This window comes from Macaca nemestrina, chromosome 6 (assembly GCF_043159975.1).
Source record: "Macaca nemestrina isolate mMacNem1 chromosome 6, mMacNem.hap1, whole genome shotgun sequence".
Classification (NCBI taxonomy): Eukaryota; Metazoa; Chordata; class Mammalia; order Primates; family Cercopithecidae; genus Macaca; species Macaca nemestrina.
Window position 1 is genome coordinate 147,605,370 of NC_092130.1, and position 22,399 is coordinate 147,627,768.

The following is a 22,399-nucleotide window of genomic DNA, read 5'->3' on the forward strand; positions in this document are numbered from 1 at the left end:
AAATTGGAGTCAATCCTTTTGAACTCTGCTATTGTTTTATCAACTAAGTTTATGTAATATCCTAAATCCTTTTTTGTCATTTCGACAATGTTCACAGCATCTTTGCCAGGAGTAAATTTCACTTCAAGAAACCTCTCTTTGCTCATCTATAAGAAGCAACTCCTCTTCAGTTCAAGTTTTATCATGAGAAGGCAGCAATTCAGTCACATCAGATTCCATTGCTAATTCTAGTTTTCTTGCTGTTTATGCCACATCTGTGGTTCCTTCCTCCACTGAGGTCTTGAACTCTCAAAGTCACCCATGAGGCTTGGAATCAACTTCTTCCAAACTCCTAGTGTTGATATTTTGACCTCTTCCCATGAATCACAAATTTTCTTAATGGCATCTAGAATGATGATTCCTTTCCAGAAGTTTTTCAATTTACTTTGTCCAGATCCATTAGAAGAATCACAATCTCTGGAATTTTTGTCGCTACAAAACTTGTTTCTTAAATTATAAGACTTGAAAGTCAAAATTAACTTTTTGATCCATGGGCTGCAGAATGAGAATGGATGTTGTGTTAGCAGGTATGAAAGCACCATTGGTTCATGACCAGCCTGGCCAGCATGGCAAAACCCCATTTCTACGAAAAATACAAAAAAAAAAAAAATAGCTGGACATGATGGTCATTGCCTGTAATCCCAGCTACTCGGGAGGCTGAGGCAGGAGAATTGCTTGAACCCGGGAGGGGGAGGTTGCAGTGAGCCGAGATCGTGCCACTGCACTCCAGCGTGGGTGACAGAGTGAGACTCCATCTCAAAACAAAGCAAAACAAAACAAAAACCTTAATCTTGTACATCTCCATCAGAGTTCTTGCACCAAGGTGCAATCCAGGTGCATTGTCAATAAGCATTAATATTTTCAAAGAAATCTTTTCTCATAAGAAGTAGGTTTCAACAGTGGGCTTAAAAAATTCAGTAACCTTGCTGTAAACATGTGCTGTCATCCCAGCTTTGTTGTCTCATTTATAGAGTGCAAGCAAGGTAGATTTAACACAATTCTTCAGGGCTTAGGATTTTCAGAATGGTAAATGAGCATTGACTGCAACTTCAAGTCACCAGCTGCATTAGCCGCTAACAAAAGAGTTAGATTTTCCTTTGAAAGTTTGAAGCCAGGCAGCATCTTTTCCTCTCTAGCTATGAAAGTCCTAGATGGTATCTTCTTCCAGTATAAGGATGTTTCATCTACAATTAAAATCTGTTGTTCAGTGTAGCCACCTTCATCAGTAATCTTAGCTAGATCTTCGGGATAACTTGCTGAAGCTTGTACGTTAGCACCTGCTGCTTCAACTTGCACTTCTATTTTATGAAGATGGCTTCTTTTCTTAAACCCTGTGAACAAACCTCTGCTGCCTTCTACCTTCTCTTCTGAAGCCTCTTCACTTTTCTCAGCTCTCATCGAATTGAAGAGAATTAGGGCCTTGCTCTAGATTAGTCTTTGGCTTAAGGGAATGTGTGGCTGGTTTCATCTTCTATCCAGACCACTCAAGCTTTCTCCATATCAGCAAGAAGGCTATTTTGCTTTTATTATTATTTTTTTAATCATTCATGTGTTCACTGGAGTGGCACTTTAAATTTCCTTCAAGAACTTTTCCTTTGCATTCACAACATAGCTAACTGGCACTAGAAGCCTCGCTTTTAACCTGTTTTAACTTTCAACATGCCTTCCTCACAAAGCTTAATCATTTCTAGTTTTTTGTTTAAAGTGAGAGATGTGAAACGCTTCCTTTCATGTGAACACTTAGAGGCCACTGTAAGGTTATTAATTGGCCTAATTTCAATACTGTGGTGTCTCAAGGAATAGGGAAACCTGAGGAGACGGAGAGAGAAGGGATACATCCAGTCAGTATCTACAAAGCACAGTAAGGCAAAGTACAATAAAATGAGGTATGCCTGTAAGTAATTTCAAACAGAAACAGACAATCCTAAAAGGCCTAAGATTAATATAACTGACTGTTAACTCTCTTGCTCCAACTGAGGAACTTCTCAATAGAGAATCTATAGTCAGCCCAGAATCAATATTTCTTGGGATTATGAAAAGAAGCAAGGTGGCTATTGTATCCCAACTCCAATGTAAAATATAGTAATGACAGCTAACTAAAATTTGCTGAGAGATTTGCCAGGTATTTGCCTACTAGGCATCAGTTCTACATTCTGCTTTCCACTTTTGCAGTAAATTACATTTCCCAGACTTCCTTACACACTGGCATCTAGCAGTTCAGAAAATGGAGGCACTGCCAGAAGATTAGAAGACTGGAGCCCAGGTATATCTCCTTATATATTTCCACACGCTGTCTCCAGAAGTGGCTGTCTTTTTCATGGTTTCAGCCTTGTCTAGAAAGCCCCATTTCTGAGGCTTGGATAACACAACTTCTTTTTGGCCGGGCGCGGAAGCTCATGCCTGTAATCTCAGCACTTTGGGAGGCTCAGACAGGCGGATCACGAGGTCAGGTGTTCGAGACCAGCCTGGCCAATGTAGTGAAACCCCATCTCTACTAAAAAATACAAAAAATTAGCCGGGCTTGGTGGCAGGTGCCTATAATCCCGGCTACTCAGGAGGCTGAGGCAAGAGAATCGCTTCAACCCGGGAGGCAGAGGTTGCAGTGAGCCGAGATCATGCCATTGCACTCCAGCCCAGGCAACAGTATGAGACTCCATCTAAAACAAAACAAAATAAAATAAAACAAACAAAAAAACCTACTTCTTTTCTTTGTCTTCCAGTCCTATGGGGTGGTAGAGACTTCCAGCAATTGTTAATCTCTAGATTCCTTCATGGTCCCCTGTTTAGCCTTGCAGCACTTCCAACACATTTGAAAATATTCCCTAGGGTTTAGTTTCTCTGCCTGTATGCCAATATTTAAAGTTCTAGGCACTTTACCTATATTAATTAACTCTCTACTCCAAATAGCAAATCTATGAGGTAGACACTATTATTTTCCTCATTTTAGAAATGAAGAAACCAAGGTAAGTAGAGATTCAGTAGCTTGTCCAAGGTCCAACAGGAAGTGGTAGCCTGAAAACAAGGCAGTCAATTTCCAGAGTCTAAACTCTCTTTTTTTTAAGAAGACCATAAACTCTTAACTACTAAATTATATTGCCTCTCATCAGAACCAAATTATTCACCCTTGACTCCAAACATTTCTAACTGAAGGATTCTTCTCTCAACTCTGAGCTCAGGGTCGTTGGCATTTTGTCAAATGTCTCTACTGATGCTTCTATTATTAGTAGGGCATGTGGCCAAGGGACTGCTTGTGTTACCCTCATGAACCCCTAAGATCCATTTTGCTTTCTTTCTATGTTTTTTCCCCTCTGTTTCCACTCCAGGCCTCCTACCAGGTTCACTCACTGAGTTATCTTGGTCCCAGTAGTGCACTCAGTGCAATCCAGAGGTGCCTCTTGCTCTAGCTTTGCTCCGTGTCTCAATTCTGCCTTTTGCCAGGTTCATTGGTGCATAAGGACAGGTCAGAGATAAATCACAGAACACATTGATGATTCTAATGATGAAGTGAATACTTCCCAGAAAAATTCCACTGTCTTTCCCAACATAGCACTGTTATAAATATACACTGGCTCTTCATTTGTGATTCTGTGAATATATCATATACTTTTGTATTTCTATATTTTTTCTCTAACTGTCTTCATTATTTGAAATGTCCCTTCCTTCTCTTTCTTCTGGGTGAAATATTACTCATCTTGAAAGGCAAGGTCTAGCTTAAATGCTATCTATTCTGAGAACTTTCCATGATTCCACTTTCCCTACTCCTACCCCAGATAAACTAAATCACTGTCTACCTTTTGCTTCTACATCACTGTGTTCACCCCTTTGTTCCAGTTCTCAGTGTGTACCTGTCGCCCAAATAGACTTGAAAGTAAAGAGTATATCTTTGCTTTTGCGTTTCTTGTTACCTAATACCTGTTTATCAGATTTTTAAGTTGAATCAGAGCAAGCAGTTTTGTTGACCTCTGCTCTAACAAATCTAGGAGCCAGATGATAATAAGCAAGCATCATTTAGTGAGTGCTAAGCAGGTGAAACTATCTTCCATATTGTCTTGTTTTTTGTTCTTTTAGCTTGATATGTTAGAAAATGGGAAATTTGGTGATTTTCATAAGTTATTTATTTCTTAGATGCTAAGTTCTAACTCAAAATTGTATGTGTGTGTGTGAAAGTGGACAAATTTGCTTGAACAATTCCTTTTCTTGTAGACAACTGCTTCACAATATTATTGTGAGGAAAGACTGCATGGTAGCAGAATATTATTTTGGAAATACAACTCCTATGATACACTCAGCAAGAAAGATAAGAATTACTGAATCAGCAGTAGGTTATAAATGAGTTTATTTTTAATAGGAACCATTTCACACAGAAAGTTTACTGTTTTGGTGCTAGGGAGAATATGTACAGTTTTAGCCTATACCCACACAGGTTGGGTATTTCATGTGTGGCTTTTACCAAAAGATAGTTAATTCATTATTCAGGCATTATAAAGGCCATATGCCCAATAGTTATATAGTTTGTTGAATAGCTATTATGAGTTAATCATTAAAAAGTTTGCAATTTGCAAATCATTAAGTTCCCAGTCTATCTTTGTATAACGTATGAAGTTGGTCACTTACCAAAGTGGTTTATTAGCTAGATAGATAGACGCATTGCAGTACTAGAAAGTACAGTAAGTCTTAGTCTGTTAGAGCTGCTGTGATAGAATTCTATAGACTGCGTGGCTTAACAACAACATAAATTTATTTCTCACAATTCTGAAGGCTGAGAAGTTCACAGTCAAGGTGCTGGCAGATCTGGTGTCTGGTGAGGGACCCTCCCTGGCTCATAGACAGCAGTCTTTTCTCTCTGTCCTCACATGGTAGAAGGGAAGAGAGGTCTCTCTGGGGCCCCTTTTATAAGGGCACTAATCCTATTCATGAGGGCTCTGCCTCTATGAACTAATCACCTCCAAAAGTCCCCAGTTCCAAGCACCCTGACACTGGGAATTAGTTTTCAACATACAAATTGGGGGTTGGGGGAGGGCACAGATACTCAGACCATAGCATATGGTACCTGTATTTCCCTCATGGTGGGTCACCCAATATAACCCAGAGAGCCCTATCAAAGGATCATATCTGACAAGAGTGACTGGTCCATACTGTTGCCTAGTTTTACACTTGTAAATACTAGTGTTCCATTCTCTGCTTCTTCAGTTTACATGATCGCCACTAAACCAATTCTTTTCCTTAAAAAAATTGTAAACGTTTTTATTTTCAACATGGTCTATCCTTCTGCCATTAATTTATGTTCAGGTGAAAAATTTAACCCCAAACGCCTAATAAAAAGCATGCAAGTAATTTGGCTGGAAGTACAGCAAGAGTGCTAAAAAAGAGTGTTGTTATTTGTGAAAAATGAAGGTTGCTATTGGCTAGAGGTGAGAGGGCACCCAAAAGGAAATATACGAGAGGCCGGATTGTAGTGTTAAGGCTTTTAGACATAGATGAATACCCTTTGACATTGCGAAGGGCATTATAAACATCTCTGTAACTGGGAAGAAGTGACCAACAATTGCATAGACAGGAGCTCCACTGATTATGGTTAGGGCTTCATGGGAATTTAGAAGATCTGAAGAAAATAAAACAACCACCAAAGTAAAAAAATCAGGAATGCATCTCCATAGAAGCTATAAATGAGACAAGCCCTGTAAGTATGCCCTGCATGTATATAAGCACAAATATAAATGTATATAAACACATATAGAAAGTTAGTGTTTGTTTTTATTAAAATGAGACATCATGCACATTATTCTATAACTTATTTTCCTCACTTAACAGTGTGTCATTGGAAGTGTTTTCTTAATATGTAGATGTAACTAATTTGTTTTTTGACAAGGGTGACAAGATAATTTAATAGAGAAGGATCAGTCTTGTCAACAAATGGTGTTATGTTAGCTTCATATCCATATGCAAAAGAGTGGAATTTTGCTTCTTTATATCATGCACAAAAATTACCCCAACCGCATCACAGACCTAAATGTAAGAGCTTAAACTACAAAAACATTTGAAGAAAGCATGGGAGAAAATCTTTATGACCTTGAGTTAAGTAAAGCATTTTCAGATACAATACAAATGCACAAGTGAAAAAAGAAAAACAGATAAATCAGACTTCATCAAAATTAAAGACGTGTGCTTCAAAATACCCATCAAGAATGTGACAATATTTTTGTGTCATACATGATGAGGGGTTTGTATCCAGAACATATAAAGAAGGCATGTAACTCAACAATGAAGACAAATAACCCAATTAAAATGAATAAAAGATCTGAATACCTATTGCTTTAAAGAAGATAATGCAAATGGACAATAAGCCTATGAAAACATGCTCAACATTGTTAACTATTAGTGAAATGCATATCAAAAGCATGAGATAGTACTTCACACCCACTAGGTTGGCAATAATCAAAAAGATAGATAATAGCAAGTGTTGGTGAGGATATGGAGAAATTGGAATCTTCATTACATTGCTAGTGGTAATGTAAAATGGTATAGCCTCTTTGGAACACAGTTTGCCATAAACGTAGAGTTACCATATGACCCAGTAATTCCACTCGCAGGCTATACCCAAGATAAATTAAACGTATCTTCACATCTCAAACCATATCTAAGCTTTGATATCTAAAACATATCAAAAACTTGTTCATGAATGTTCATAACAGCATTAGTTATTAGAGCCACAAAGTGGAAACATCCCAAATGTGCATCAACTGATAAATAAATCAAATATAGCATAACCACAAAATGGAATATTATTTGGTAATAGAAAGGAATGAAGTACTTACATATGCTACAACATAGATGAACCTTGAAACTTTATGCTAAGTGAAAGAAGCCAGTCACATAGGACCCCATACTGTATGGTAAATTCAGTATAGGCAAATCCTTAGAGACTGAGACTAGATTAATGATTACTAGAAACTCAGAGAGTTGGAGGGAAATGGAGAGTGACAGCTAACGGATATGGGGTTTATTTTTAGGGAAATAAAAATGTTCCAAAATTGACTGTGGTAATGGTTGTAGAACTCCAAATAAACTAAAAATTACTTAATTGTGCCCTTTAATTATCTCTTAATTTTTAAAATCCATAACAATAATATTTGCAAAATTATTTTTGCTGTGTTAGGTGCCATATTCATTAGCAGGTTCCGGGAGTTATGATGTAGACATATTTGTGGGAGCCATTATTCTGTCTACCCTACTTAGATTGTATGGAAGTAGCTGCAACTGTAATAGTCAGACCTGGCTAAGACCTTGCTGTCCTCTGTGAGTAGCAATGCAGCTCTACAAATAAGGACAGTCAGGATGATAAACTTCTTAGCAGATAGCATGGAAAGATGAAGATAGGAGGCACTCCCTTTTCTCTCCCAACAGTGGGACATAATGATACCACAAAAGGCCCTTTGTCTTAGTCATATCTTTGTTATGGTGTCTTTTTCCCTCGATACTTTAAAGTTTTAAGTAGACTCTCCTTCTTCATATTTCCTTGTTACTTATGTTGTTTAGAAAGATCTTCCCTACATCAACATCAAAACTATTCCCCTAATTTTTTTCTATTATTTTATTTTTCTTTTAAAAATATAATGTGTGTGAGATTCTTTTTATCAATAATGTGAGACAGGAATATGCCTTCGTTTTCTTTTAACTGGATAGCTGTTTATTCCAGCATCATTTGTTAAATAATCAGTTTTTTCTCTCTGAATTAGAGATCTTAGCCATATGTTATACTCCATATTACCCCTATCTATTTCTGGACTCTCTCTTGTGTTCCATTGATAGCTTTCATTTTCAAGAGTAAGAGTCTAATGCAGAAAAATAATTACATAATTAAAACTTCTGTTACACACACTTTGACTCTGAACAATTAGAAGGCAAAGCAGTTTGGGCCATTTTTCTTTGCTGCTATTAACATAGGCCTTTTTTGTGTAGTCCAGTTCACACAAATGCAAAGCAAGATTGTGTATACATGTTTTTTAAGTATTTACTCAAAGAGTTGGCTGATAATGTAAACACTACCTGAAATGTACAGATTGAGAGACACTGAGAAGCTCCTCTGCTTAAGAATATCTTCCTTACTGACAAGCAGCCTGGCCTGAAATAGCCACCATTAGAGTTACTCTCTTATAATAAGTGTACCACATCTAGAAGTTTCTTATATGAAAAGTTGAACACAAATCTATGGGCATCTACCACCATATTAGACTTGAAATGATAGATTTGATGGCGTTATGGAATGCAAAAGAATTCCATTCAGTAAATTTTCCTAGCTTCATTAAATATTGAAGGAGATGGGGAAAGGTTTCCCCTATGACTTAATCTCTTACTAGAAGAAAATGGGATTATCCTGGAAAGAAATGTATTATCCTGGAAAGAAATCTCAGGGGGAAGGTTCGTGTGTATCAGTGACTCTTGATTTAGCGTTGCCATTTTTTTGTTGTTGTTGTTAGCTTTGTAGGCCTTGCTATACTTCTTGACTGTTGCTTATTTAGAAGCATAATAAAGAAAGTTGATTTTTTCCACCCCAAGACTGCCTGCTTTCAGGGTCAATTTATCTTTCTTCTACTGAAAGCTAAGATTTGAGCTCCTATAAATGATTTATTAATTGGAATTTGAGTTACCATCTTGAAGAGAAGCCTACTATTTAAAAACATTAGCATTTTCTCTCCTCAACCCATTTTATTGAAAGGACATTAAGCAATATTGTAATTTATGCAGTTACTCAGAATTTACTCTGTGCTTTGCTTTCTGTAAATGTTATATGTTATAATGTGGTAAGGCAGAAGTAGCCAAGTTACATTAAGAAGGAATGTATCCTGAACAAATTAATTAGAGTAACAATTTTCCTTTTAGGTTTCTTAGTCTCTTGGAACTCTTAATAGTATCTGTGAGGAGACTAGTCTATATTTAGTAATTACTGATTACTTAACATGAGATTTCAATAGTTAATTTTCTCTTCATGACTTTTTCTTAGAGTCACTTCAAGAGATGATATGTTTTCTATAGATGTTTTTCAATAGTAATTTTACTTTTGTTCTCCTGCAATAACTGAAATCATTTGAGCTTTCTTCTTATGCTAGATACTTTTTTATATCACTTTAAGTGAAAGAATAGGTAGGAGGGTGGTCATATTTGGAAAATAGAAAAAAAGCTAAGATTGAGCCATACACATAATTGTAAGGCAGTATTTGTCTGTGTTTATCTGTTCATTGACCAAGGCAAAGAAACAATTAAAAAGCTGTTTATTGAAATGTTTTTTGAGGAAACCTTTATCAGAAATGGTGATAACATCATGAACTGGAATGAGAAATAACATAAAACATTTAGCAGAGAGATTAAAATCGGAGAACTACACCACTGACAGTAAAGACATTTCAAGACTAGTTTTATTAACTACTTAGTATAAATCAAAGACTACAGAATAATTGTGTAATTATTTATCAGAGCTGCTGTGTTTATTTTCATACAAAACAGAGAAAAATACCATGTAGACAAAATATTTCATTTTAGTCAGCGTATAATAGCAGCTTGACATTTTTTCCAAGGCAAACATGACTTCTAATCTTAGATATCTCTTCCCCTTGGTGATAAGTGTAATTTCCCACCTCATTCTAGTTGATTTTGTAAAACAACCAAACAATTTTTAAATTGCCCAATAGTGACTCTAACACATGTACCCTATTCAGGGGATTATTTTATAAATATTCTAAATTTATTAAAATGCTTTTGTATGAATTTATTCTATATACTGATAATTTCTAATGTGAAAAATCTCAAATTTTTGCCACTAAAGAGTAAATATTTTTTATGTTATTGTTATAAGAAGTGCTTCCTTAAAACAGTAGAATGCTGGTTCCCAGAGGCTGGGAGGTGGGATGAATGGGCATGATAATCAAAGGGTAAAAAGCCACAGTTAGATAAAAAGAATGAGTTCGAGTTTTTAGATCTATTGCACATAATGGTAAATATAGCTAATATTTTTTTTCTATTATTTCATTTATTTCTATTTTTATTTATATATATATAGAAAATAATATTTTCCATTATTTCATTATTATTTCTATTATTTCAATATCTTGAGAATAAATCTCAATCTTATCACAAAAAAATGCCAAATATTCCAGGTGATGGATAGGTTAATTAGCTTGATTTAATTATTTCATATTGCATTAGAAATAGTAGCCTCACTTTGTACCCCATAAATATATACAATCATGGTTTGTCAATATATAATAATACTACTAAGTGTTTTCTCAACTTTTTTGGCATATGGTGATAATATAGGTCATCGATTATCTATTACATTCATGATTGGGTTGTATTTAAACAGTGATTTGGATGAGTGTTAAATTTTGCCATTTTAAATGCAACCAGAAAAAGAAGTACCATTTTGCAAATGATTTTTTTTTTTTTTGAGACAGAGTCTCGCTCTCTCGCCCAGGCTGGAGTATAGTAGTGCAATCTCAGCTTACTGCAACCTCCGCCTCCTAGGTTCAAGCAATTCTCCTGCCTCACTCAGCGTCCCGAGTAGCTGGGATTACAGCTGTGTGCCACCATGCTCGGCTAATCTTTGTATTTTTGGTAGAGATGAGGTTTCACCATGTTGGCCAGGCTAGTCTCAAACTCCTGACCTCAGGTGATTCACCTGCTTCAGCCTCCCAAAGTGCTGGGATTATAGGTGTGAGCCACCATTCCCAGCTGCTTTTGTGAGGTTAGAACTCTTGCTATTTCAATGCTCACCACACAAGCATTATACTGTTGAATATTTGCTTGTCTTATGACTATACACATGACATATACACAAGCACAAATATGTAACTGATTGAAATTTTTGTGTTAAATAAAATAAGAAGGTATTTTGTCCACTCTTCTATGAATTATTTTTACTTAAAGTCAATACAAACAGAGATTCATTATGACTACAAAGTAATTAAATAAGTTTTAGAATTGTTCAATCTCATTATGTAACAGTCACATAATGTATATATAAGTTAAGTATAAATTTAAAAATTCCTAGAAAATTGTAATAAAAATTTACTAGTCAAGGAGCTGACATGCTCTACTATATTGAAGGAGTAACTTCGTTTTCAGATGCTATTGAATCTAAAATTCTTTCTATTAAAAGAGATACCTGTCTGGGTGCAGTGGCTCATGCCTATAATCCGAGCACTTTGGGAGGCCAAGGCAGGCAGATCGCAAGATCAGGAGTTTGAGACTAGCCTGACCAACATGGTGAAAATTAGCTGGACATGGTGGTGTGCACCTGTAGTCCCAGCTATTCAGGAAGCTGAGGCAGGAGAATCACTTGAACATGGGAGGCAGAGATTGCAGTGAGCTGAAATCACACCACTGCACTCCAGCCTAGGCAACAGAGTGAGACTCGGTCTCAAAAAACAAAACAAAACAAAACAAAACAGAGATATACCTTACATACTACCAAAAAAAAAATCTAATTAAACTTTGACATAATACTTTCTTATTACTTCAGATTTTTATTTTATACTTGCCAAAAGAATTATTTTAGACTCATTTATATGTGGATTTTTAAATAATTACTTCTGAGCACTCAAGCAAAAAGAAAATTTAAACAAAATGCATTTATTATACTTGCCAAGCATCTTTGCATTCCGAGTTCAATTCTTCCAAATAACTTTTAAATTCAAATTGTCAGTATCTGTTTTTCATACATATTATCTCTTGTATCTTCAACAACATTAGTGTTATAGCTGTTCCCAAAATACTAATCCAGTATTATCTCTAGTATTTTCTTTCAAGTCACTAATGCTCATCCAGTCTGCCAATTTTGAAACTGGCACTTTCCCGTCTTCTAGAATATTTCAGTGAAAGGTTTTTTTTGGACAATAACCAATCTTGATATTCCTTCCTCAAATTATAAAGTTGTAGACATTGAGATCAAGGCATTGCAATTGCCTGGTCATGTGCAAGAATATAAACCTAGTTCACTCCTTCAGTGACAGCCCCAACATAACTGCTCCCTGGATGATAGAGATTATAAGATGCCACCTGTTTAAGACAGATCCTAATTTCAGAAATGTTAAAATATAGAAAAATGTGTATTTTAGAATTAATGAAGTGTGGCATTAACATTGTTTATTTTTCTATAATTGCAATAATTTAAAAAGTTTTAACAAAACTTTATATGCCACATTATCACCATATATCTGGAGCACCTATGTGTGAATCTTTGCTGTATAAACAAGAAGCAGCTCAACTGCAAAACAACATCTGTATTTCAGGGATTCATTTTGTTTTTATGAAAGGATATGGAACAGATGTTCATTGGCAACTGACAACCTATGGAGGCAAAGGGGAATATTTCTAGGGATTCGGAGACATTCAGGAATAGGAGTTTATAGAAAACACACTGTCACATTTTTAGGTTTTTCTCTTAATGACTGAAATGTTAGACATAGAATTCAGAATTGGATGGCAAGGAAGTTCATCAAGATATAAGAAAAAGTTGAAACTCAATCTAAGCAAAACAGTAAAACGATCCAAGAGTTGAAAGACGACATAACCATTTTAAGAATGAATGAAACCGAAAGTTCAAAGATGAGAAATTTACTACAGGAATTTCAAAGTACAATTGGAAGCAAAAACAACAGAGTAGATTAAGCAGAGGAAAGAATCTGAGAGCTTGAAGTCCGCTCCTTCGAAACAACACAGGCAAACAAAAATGAGAATAATTTAAAGAAATGAGCAAAAGCTCCAAGACACATGGAATTGTATAAAGAGGCCAAATCTGTGACTCACTGGCTTTCCTGAAAGAGGAGAAAGAGCAAACAACTTGGAAAACATATTTGAGAATATAGTTCATGAAAAATTTCCCAATCTTGCTAGAGAGGTCAACATACAAATTCAAGAAATTCAGAGGACCCCTGTGTGATACCATATAAGACAACCATCCCCAAGGTGTGTAGTCATCAGATTCTTCAAGATCATTGTGAAAGAAAAAGTGTTAAAGGCAGCTAGAGAGAAGAGGCAGGCCACTTACAAAGGGAGCTCCATCTCCTGACCTCGTGATCCACCCGTCTCGGCCTCCCAAAGTGCTGGGATTACAGGCGTGAGCCACCGCGCCCGGAGATCCGGCCACTGCACTCCAGCATGGGTGACAGAGCGAGACTCCGTCTCAAAAAAAAAAAAAACAAAAAAAACAAAAAAACAAAGGGAGCTCCATCAGGCTAACAGCAGATCTTCAGAAACCTTACAAGTCAGAAGAGATTGGGGGCCTATTTTCAGCATTCTTAAAGAAAATAAATTCCAACCAAGAATTTCATATCTCACCAAAGCTTTATAGGCAAAAGAAAATTAAATTCATTTCAGATAAGCAAATGCTCAGGGAATATATTACCACTAGATTTGCCTTACAAGAGGCCTTAAAGGGAGTACTAAACATGGAAATAAAAGAACAATACTTGCCACCAAAAACCACTTGAATACATAGCCCATTGCCAATATAAAGTAACTGCACAATCAAGTGTATGTAATAACCAGCTAACAACATGATGACAGGATCAAATCCTAACATATCAATATTGGCCTTGAATGAAAATGGGCTAAATCCCCCACTTAAAAGGCTAGATACAAGCTGGATAAAGAACCATGACCCAATTGTCTGCTGTCTTCAAGAGACCCATCTCACAAGTAGTTACACCTATAGACTCAAAGTAAAGGGATGGAGAAAAATCTATCATGGAAACAGAAAACAAAAAAGAACAAGAGTTGCTATTCTTATATTCGATAAAAAAGACTTTAAGAATGATCAAAAAGGACAAAGAAAGACATTGCATAATGATAAAGTATTCAATCCAAAAGAAGAGCTAAGTATCCTAAATATATAGGCACCCAACATTGAAGCACCCAGATTCATAAAACAAGTTCTTAGAGATCTATGAAGAGATTTAGACAACTGCACAATACTTTTAAATATTTAAGTACTAGCCTTTTCCACATTAACAGGAATTTTTAACAATTATGAAATGATTTAGCAGTGGGATTGCATACAGCCTTATGCTCACCATTGTGTTTTAGGGATTGATTGAGAAATCTCAGATAGTCAACAGATACTGAATTTCTCAGCATACTTAATTTCTTGCTTTGGAACCATTTCTTGATTTGTACATAACATTTTAATCTTATGATGCGTCTTTTTGAATCAGCAATCAAATGTCCCCTGAGCTGAACTTTGGCTTCAGTGACCTCTGTTAAGGCAATCACAGCATATATAACACGTTGGATATAGCTGTTTAAAAATTACTATCTCTTTGGCTGTTCAAATTTTTTTCACATTGATTCTTCACCTTGTTTTTCCTTTGACATTGTACCTCTCTCAGTGGCCTCCCAAGTGTTCCTCACATAGGACATTGCTACAACTGACTCAAAAACAAGCAAACAAACAAAAAACGTTTGTTTTTAGACTGGCTTTCAAACAAGAATTCCATATAGAGAGATTTTTAGACTCTTTCCTCTCCTTTCTCACCTTCCCAGCTCTTGCTGATATGACACTAAAATTGTGTATCCTTGGAGTGGCATTCAGATCATGAGGAATTAATGAGTATTTGGGACCCAGATTTATTAAATTAGACCAGAATTCAAATAATAAAAGTTTCTGAACATAATTCATTGAAATATTTACAATTATGTGCTACTCCTTACAAAAGAAAAAAAAATAGCCAAACCTGTGTTAGTCAGTTCTAGTAATTCTTGTTGGTTTAACAATCTCTAAAACCACAGTAGTATATCACAATAAAATCTTCTTTCTTGCTTATATACATCCTTGCAGTCTGTCAGGTCCTGGTTCCATGCCTTCCAGAAGGCAGGTTCCTTCCGTTTGTGTAGCTTTATCTGTTTTTCATTTCTTGGAGTCCTCTTCATTCAGGATTAGGGAATTACATGAGATACAGTTTTATAAGCTGGGCCTGGAACTGTGCACATCTCTTTTCTTCACATTCCAATGAACTAAATGCAGTCATCTGGTTACATCTAACTGCAATGGAGACTGGAAAATGTATTCTAGCCTTATACCCAGGAATAAGAGAAGAATATGGATAATGGTGAGCACCAGCTCTCTCTGTCTCAGTAAATTTTGAGTAGGCTATTTAACAGTACTCCAGATATACCCTCCAAATTTGTTGAAAATGTTCAAACAAAATATGTTATTCAAATACAGGTATATATGAATAAATATTAATGTATTATAGATTCAGTCTTGTTGATTGAAGCTTTATTTAATATCTGAGAAAATTAGAATTAAAATGATAATCTATTTATCAACTGAAATTTTCAAGAAAAAATATATTGAGAGGATTTCACATAAGAAATGCATCACTATAAGGGAGTACATGATGTTGTTCAATATGTAGGTCCATGTTTAAAGACTTTTAAAGGGGTTATAGAATTTGACAACAGATTTGGGAGAAACAAGGGGCATGGTTTTAAAAATCAACTTTTGATTATTCAAGACCTGATTACCTAGTTAAGGTATTCCAGAATACTCAATTTTCATCATATTTGTTCTAATACCTCCAGTAGCTATTTTATGAATTATATATGTCTCCCCTGGAAAAAAGAAAGGACAGAAAATTCGAACATTTAATATAGTTACAAAGGAGTTTTATAAATTGTCAGTCTCTGAAATGATGTTTGTTAAAATTATCCTACTGTCCATGGCAATGATAAGTATTAGCCCTAGTTTTCAGTACCCTAGTATCAATGAGGTACAAGTGAAGGCCAAAAGCAGATGTTGTCCCCAAGACCATGTCTTGTCATACATCATGACAGACTTGATTTTCTCAGTCATTAGTTCAAGGGAACAGGGTTAAACAATTTAGTTTTATATTAAGACAAGCTTTTGGCTTACACTGCAGTCTTTCTTGCTTCTTGGGAATCAGGAATTTTCTCTGTTCATCAGTTCTCATTTATCTTTTGTTTCTCTTTCTCATTGTTCTTGCTTTCAAGAGATAGGATAGAGGTTGAATAATAGTAAGGATATAGACATATCATCCTTTAAATATTTGTTTTTAAGAAAAAATAATGGGTGATTCCTTGAAATAGATGACTAGCTTTTTTCTTTCTCTCACGTTTTTTTAGTGTTTTCCATATACATAAATTTGGCTTCACAGGTAGGCAGAGCTTGAGTATTATTCTTTCAGAGGACCAAGTATCTCCTGTCTGACCTGGCATGCAGTGATTTGAGGCAAAACAAAACTTTGTGTGTAGTGTGATTCTCAAGGTGTCTAGAAGATCTTTTAGTTGAAGGTTTCTGAGCAAATGAACAATCCTCAGTTCTTTGAACTGTGATAAATTCTGAGAGAAGCTCATAGAACATTCATTGTTCCCAGGTTATATTTTTCCATCTTGGAAAGTACTAGAAAGCCTTTTCCCATTAATTCAGGAATGGAATAAGATGATGTTGTTTGAAAGTGTAGTTTGGTAATTAGAATGTAACCACAGGACTTGTTTTTGCAGAAAAGATGGTTAAGTATGATGCATTCTACAGACTGTCTTTCCAACAAATTCCTATCACCAGCCTATCTTATGCTTGAAATTGATTGTATCAGGTTGAAGCTTTGAACACAATCACAAAAGAGATAGTAATATCAGTCATTAAAAGAGCTATTAGAAGAACATGATTTCTAGAAGAAATGGGATAAGAGAATAGCTGAGCATTTCAGGTATATTAATCAATGGAATAATTCATGCTCAGTCAAAATTCATGCTCAGTAAGAATCAGCTATGTATCTGCCACTGTGATAGGTTCTGGTTATACACACATAATTGAGACACTACTGCTGACTTCAAGGACTTACAGTCTATTAGGCAAGACAAGTAAACAAATAACTGTCATACATTGAAAATCCCCCTAAAGCCTGTGAAGTGGGTATGATTTTCCCCATTTCACAAAAAGAGCACTTTTTTGCTGCCCAAGGAAGTACTCCTTTTGAATAAGTAGTGTCCTTAGTAAGGGGAGACAGAAGTAACATAAAGTATCTGGAAATTAATAGGTGCCCAGGAAATATCTGTGCATGATCTCTTCTATATCATGCTTTCAAGGATCAGTTTTGCCTACCAGTTAAGAAAATGGAAAAGGATTTATATGATAGTATTTCAGTTTTTCTGTTTATAAATTAGACATTCTAATTCTGTAGAATAGAGTCAGAAGTGAGATTTAAATATCTAACAATCTGTATAGCGTGGACACTGACCACTCAAAATAGACACAGTGATAGCACTGAGGCAGAGTCCTGTACATCCTGTGCTATGAATAGACCTTTATTCATTGGATAGTGGGGGTCACCGGAATCCTGGGGGAAGGACCTGGGAGAGTAGAGTGGTGATGGATCACCTGGAAAACTTCAGATAGCAGCTATTTGCCAACTTATACAAACATATTTAAGTATTTTAACAACAGGTTTAGCCATTCTAGTGTGTAGGGATGAATGTGATCTCTGAAAACAGCTATGCTCCAGAGAAAGAATAAATGATACTGTGAAGTAGAGAAGTTACAGTTATTGTAAAAATTGATGCCACTAAACTAAAGCCAGATTTCTTTTTGGCATCTGGATGACTTTATGATGGGGCAGGATATAATTATTTCTTATTCTTTGCCCCTCCTATATACAGCTGATGCTAAGTTGTGGGTGAATTTAGCTAAGATCTAGAGGCTCCTTTCTTCTGCCTAGCTCCAACTCGTGGGACAGAGGCTGTACCTTTGTTGTGGTAGTGTTGAGAATACTGGAGCCTGCATTGGCCTTGCCCTACCTTATGGTCTGAGAGTTTCACAGTCAGAGAAACATGCCCAGGACACCTTTGACTGCTGCCCTCTATCAACTGAGTGTTCAGCTCTCAAGAAGGTATTTCACTCAGAAAGAAGCTCCCATTGTTCCTATCCCTAGCACCAGAGCCATGGATTAAAGATTCTTTCCCAGGGAAGGGAGGAGAAAGCAGGTAGAATATATAGCTCCAACTCCTACCCAAAGGAACTGACTTCATTTGCAAGGAAAGATGGAAAAGTTAAAACCTAAGAACACTCTCAAAAGCAGTGGTGAAAGGCAATTGGGAGGAGATGGATGGGCTCACTGGAGGTATAGAATAAATTGTAGGCTAACTCATTCTCTGGGGACAACTAAGGAAAGAGATACCTGAGAAGAGCCTTTTTTGGGTCAGAACAAATTTAAAACACTGAGGAACTATCCCTTAAAAGGATCCTGAATTTAAATGGATTAGTCTGTGAAGCAATTTATGCCTCAGAGCATTGTTGAAAAAAATAGAGCAATCAGCCCTCAATTAGTGGAACTTAACAGCTGAATATGGTCAGGGAAAAAGACAAAGAGAGCCCTGCCAAAATTATGGTCATCCCAGGGTGACTGTGAGCATAAGCAAGAATGAACACCCTGAGGAGCAACATCAGAGGCTTCACACTCTGTAGGAGTGGATAGACTTAGCTAAAATAATCTAGGTCATCTCTAAACAGCTAAACAAGCAACCAGCAATAACAAGCCCCAGAAGGAATACCCAGAGTTGCCACAATATATTATCTAAAATGTCCAGTTTCAAACAAAAAACATAAACATGCAAAGAAACAGGAAAGTATGACCCATACGCCAGAAAAAATGCAACAGAAATGGTCAGTGAGAGCAACCTGATGCCAAATTAAACAGACAACAACTTCAAAGTAGCCTTTATAAATATGTTCAAAGAACTAAAAGAAGCTGAGATTAAGAAATAAAAGGAGATATGATGACAATATCACATGAAATGAAGTCCATCAATAACGTAAAACAATTTTTTAAAAAGAACTAGTTAGAAACTCTAAGGTTGAAAAGTATAATAATTGAAATGAAAAATTTACTAGAAGGGTGACAGGAAATTCACAGTGGAATCACAGTAGATTTGAGGTGTCAGAAAAAAATAATGAGTTAGCGTGAAGGTAGAACAGTATGTATTATGCAATGTGAAGAGCAGAGAGAAAAAAAAAGAGTGAAGATAAAAGTAGAGCCTCTGGAAAATGTGGGACACTGTTAAGTGCACCAATATATGCATGAGTGTGTTAGGGTGAGAAAAAGAAAACAACAGAAAAAAATTATTAAAGGAAATGATGGCTAGAAATTTCCAAAATTTATTGAAAAACACATCCAGAAAGCTCAGCAAACTTCAAATACGATAAGTGCAAAGAGATCCACAAATAGACACATCACAATAAATATGCTGAAAGCCAAAGATAGGGGAAAATCTTGAAAGCTTCAAGAGAAAAATGGTTCATTACTTACAGTGGAACCCCAATAAGATTAACACTTACTGCTTATCAGAAACAATTGTTGGCCAGAAGACGGTATGTTAACATTTTTAAAGTGCTGAAAGAAAAACAAAATGAAACAAAAATAAAGACAAAAAAAAAAAAAACTGTCAACGAATAAATTCTATACCTAGCAAAGCTGTCATTCAAACATGAAGGCAAAATAAAGACATTCCCAGATAAGCAAAAACTGTGCAAATGTGTTGCCAACAGACCACCATTACAAAAAATACTAAAGAATTCCTTCAGGCTGAAAGCAAGTGGCCCATGACAATAATGTGAATAAATAAATAAATAGCACCAGTAAAAGTAATTATGTAATTATAAAAGACATAAAAGTATAAAGGTATATTTCTTCTCCTTTTTAAACCTATCTAATACTGAGTTTAAAAACCAATATGTATATAAAATATAAACATAATGAGCTATAGCACATAGAATCTAATCTATCTGCCAATAACAATACAAAGGATATGAATGGGAGCAAAGCCATATTGGGCTAAGAAAATGACTCCAAATGGCAATTTGAACCCATAGAAATAAAGAAAAAGAACCAGACAAAAATACAAACGTTAGTAAAACAATATCTATAAATATATTTGCTCTCCTTTCTTAGATTCTTTTTAAAAAGTCTTTTATAGTAATAATTATAATAATAATTATAACCAAAAATAGTCAGGTTTTTAAAATTTATAGATATAATATGTATAACAATAATGCCACATAAGGGGGAAAAGAGAATAGAGCTATATAAGAGTAATGTTTCTATATTGCATTGGAATTAAGTTGGTATAAATATGAAGCTATTTCTGATAAGTTAAGATGTATATAGTAAACCTTAGAGCAAGAATTAAGGAAATAACAAAAAATAATTTTAAAAATTGAACTGCTACATTTGAAAATATTCACTTAATACAAAAGAAAGCAGTAAAAAAGAATAGAGGAGCAAAAATACATGAGGCATATGTATTTTACAAAAAGTAAAATGGCAGATTTAAATCTATATCAATTATAACATTGAATATAACATAGATTAAAAATTTCAACAAAGGACAGAGTTTCTCTGACTAGATTGAAAAACAAGATCTGACTGTATGCTATCTAAAGGTGACACACTTTAGATACAAACAAATCGAAAATAAATGGTTGAAAAAAGATATGTAAACAGAACTACAAGAAAATTGAAGATTCTGTACTAATAACAGACAAAATGACTTTAGTTGTGGTAAAGAGGGGCCTTTTCTAATGATGAAAGGCTCTATCTGTCAGAAGGATATGGCAATTGTAGGTTAAGCATCTTTATTCCAAAAATTTGAAACCTGAAATATTCCAAAATCTGAAATCTTTTGGGCCAACATAATGCCATTCGTGGAAAATTCCACACCTGGCCTCATGTGATAGGCCATAATCAAAACATTGTCAAAACTTTGTTTCACGCACAAAATTATTTAAAATATTGTGTAAAATTACCTTTGGTCTGTATGTATAAGGCATATATGAAACATAAATGATTTTGTGTTTAGACTTGGATCCCAGTCTCAAGATATGTCATTATGTATATGTAAATATTCCAAAATCTGAAACACTTCTGGTCCCAAGCATTTTGGATTAAAGGATACTCAACCAGTACATACATATGTACAGTTAATAGCAGAAAACTAAAATACATGAAGCAAATACTGACAGAAATGAAATAAGAAATAGATAATTCAACAACATAGTTGGAAACTTCAATATTCTACTTTTAATAATGGCTAGAACCACTAGGCAGAAGGTCAACACAGATCTAGATTTTTATAATGCTAGACCTAATACATATCTATAGATAACACTCAACAACAGCAGACTACATTTATCTCGTGTGCATAAAACATTACTCAAAATAGAACATATACTAAGCCATAAAATAAGGCTCAATAAATTAAAAAAGATAAAAAATAATACAAAGTATGTTCTCTGTCCACAAAGGGATGAAATTAGATATTAACAACAAAGAAATATGGGGACCTCACAAATATGTGGAAATTAAGCAACACACTAATCAGTTTCAATGAAGATATCAAAAGATAAATTTTGATATAATTTTAGGTGAATAAAAAAAGGCCAGGCACGGTGGCTTACGCCTGTAATCCCAGCACTTTGGGAGACCAAGATGGGTGGATCACTTGAGGTCAGGAGTTCGAGACCAGCCTGGCCAACATGGTAAAACCCCATCTCTACTAACCATACAAAAAATTAGCCGGGTGTGGTGGCACATGCTTGTAATCCCAGCTACTTGGGAGGCTGAGGCAGGAGAATTGCTTGAACCCAGGAGGTGGAGGGTGCAGTGACCCAAGATTGTGCCATGCCATTGCACTCCAGCTGATTGATGACAGAAATTCTGTCTCAAAAAAAAAAAAAGAAGAATATTACGTGATAGAGTAAAAGTAGTACTTAGAGGTAAATTTATACCGCAAATGACTGTATTTAAATATATCCTACCCTTCCATATTAAAACATTGGGAAAAGAAGAGTAAACTAAACCTAAAACTAGCAGAAGCAAGAAAATAAATGTTAGAAAGGAAATTAATGAGATATAGAATAGAAAAACAGAGAAAAATAATGAAACCAAAAGCTGGTTCCCTGAAATGACTAATGAAATTGACAAACCTTTAGCTCAATTAACCAAGAGCAACAACAAAAAATACTAAAATTACTAGAATCAGAAATGGAAAACGAGACAAAACTACTCATCCTATATTGGGGGAACCCACCCTCGATATTTCAGTGTAGGTTCTTTCTGTTTTCCATAAGTGTTGGCCAGCTGAGAAATAAAGAGAGACAGTATAAAGAGAGGAATTTTACAGCTGGGCTGCCAGGGGTGACATCACGTATCGGTAGGACCATGATGCCCGCCTGAGTCTCAGACCAGCAAGTTTTTATTAAGGGTTTCAAAAGGGGAGGGGGTATAAGAGCAGGGAGTAGGTACAAAGATCACATGCTTCAAGGGGCAAAAAGCAGAACCACTAATAAGGGTCT

The 22,399-nt window shown here is 35.5% G+C and overlaps 1 protein-coding gene across 20 annotated transcripts in view; it reads left to right on the forward strand.

Moving 5' to 3' along the window:
- Positions 1-22,399, forward strand: part of LOC105473041 (uncharacterized) — a 419,449-nt gene that overhangs the window by 214,952 nt on the left and 182,098 nt on the right. The gene's annotated exons all lie outside the window — the stretch shown is intronic.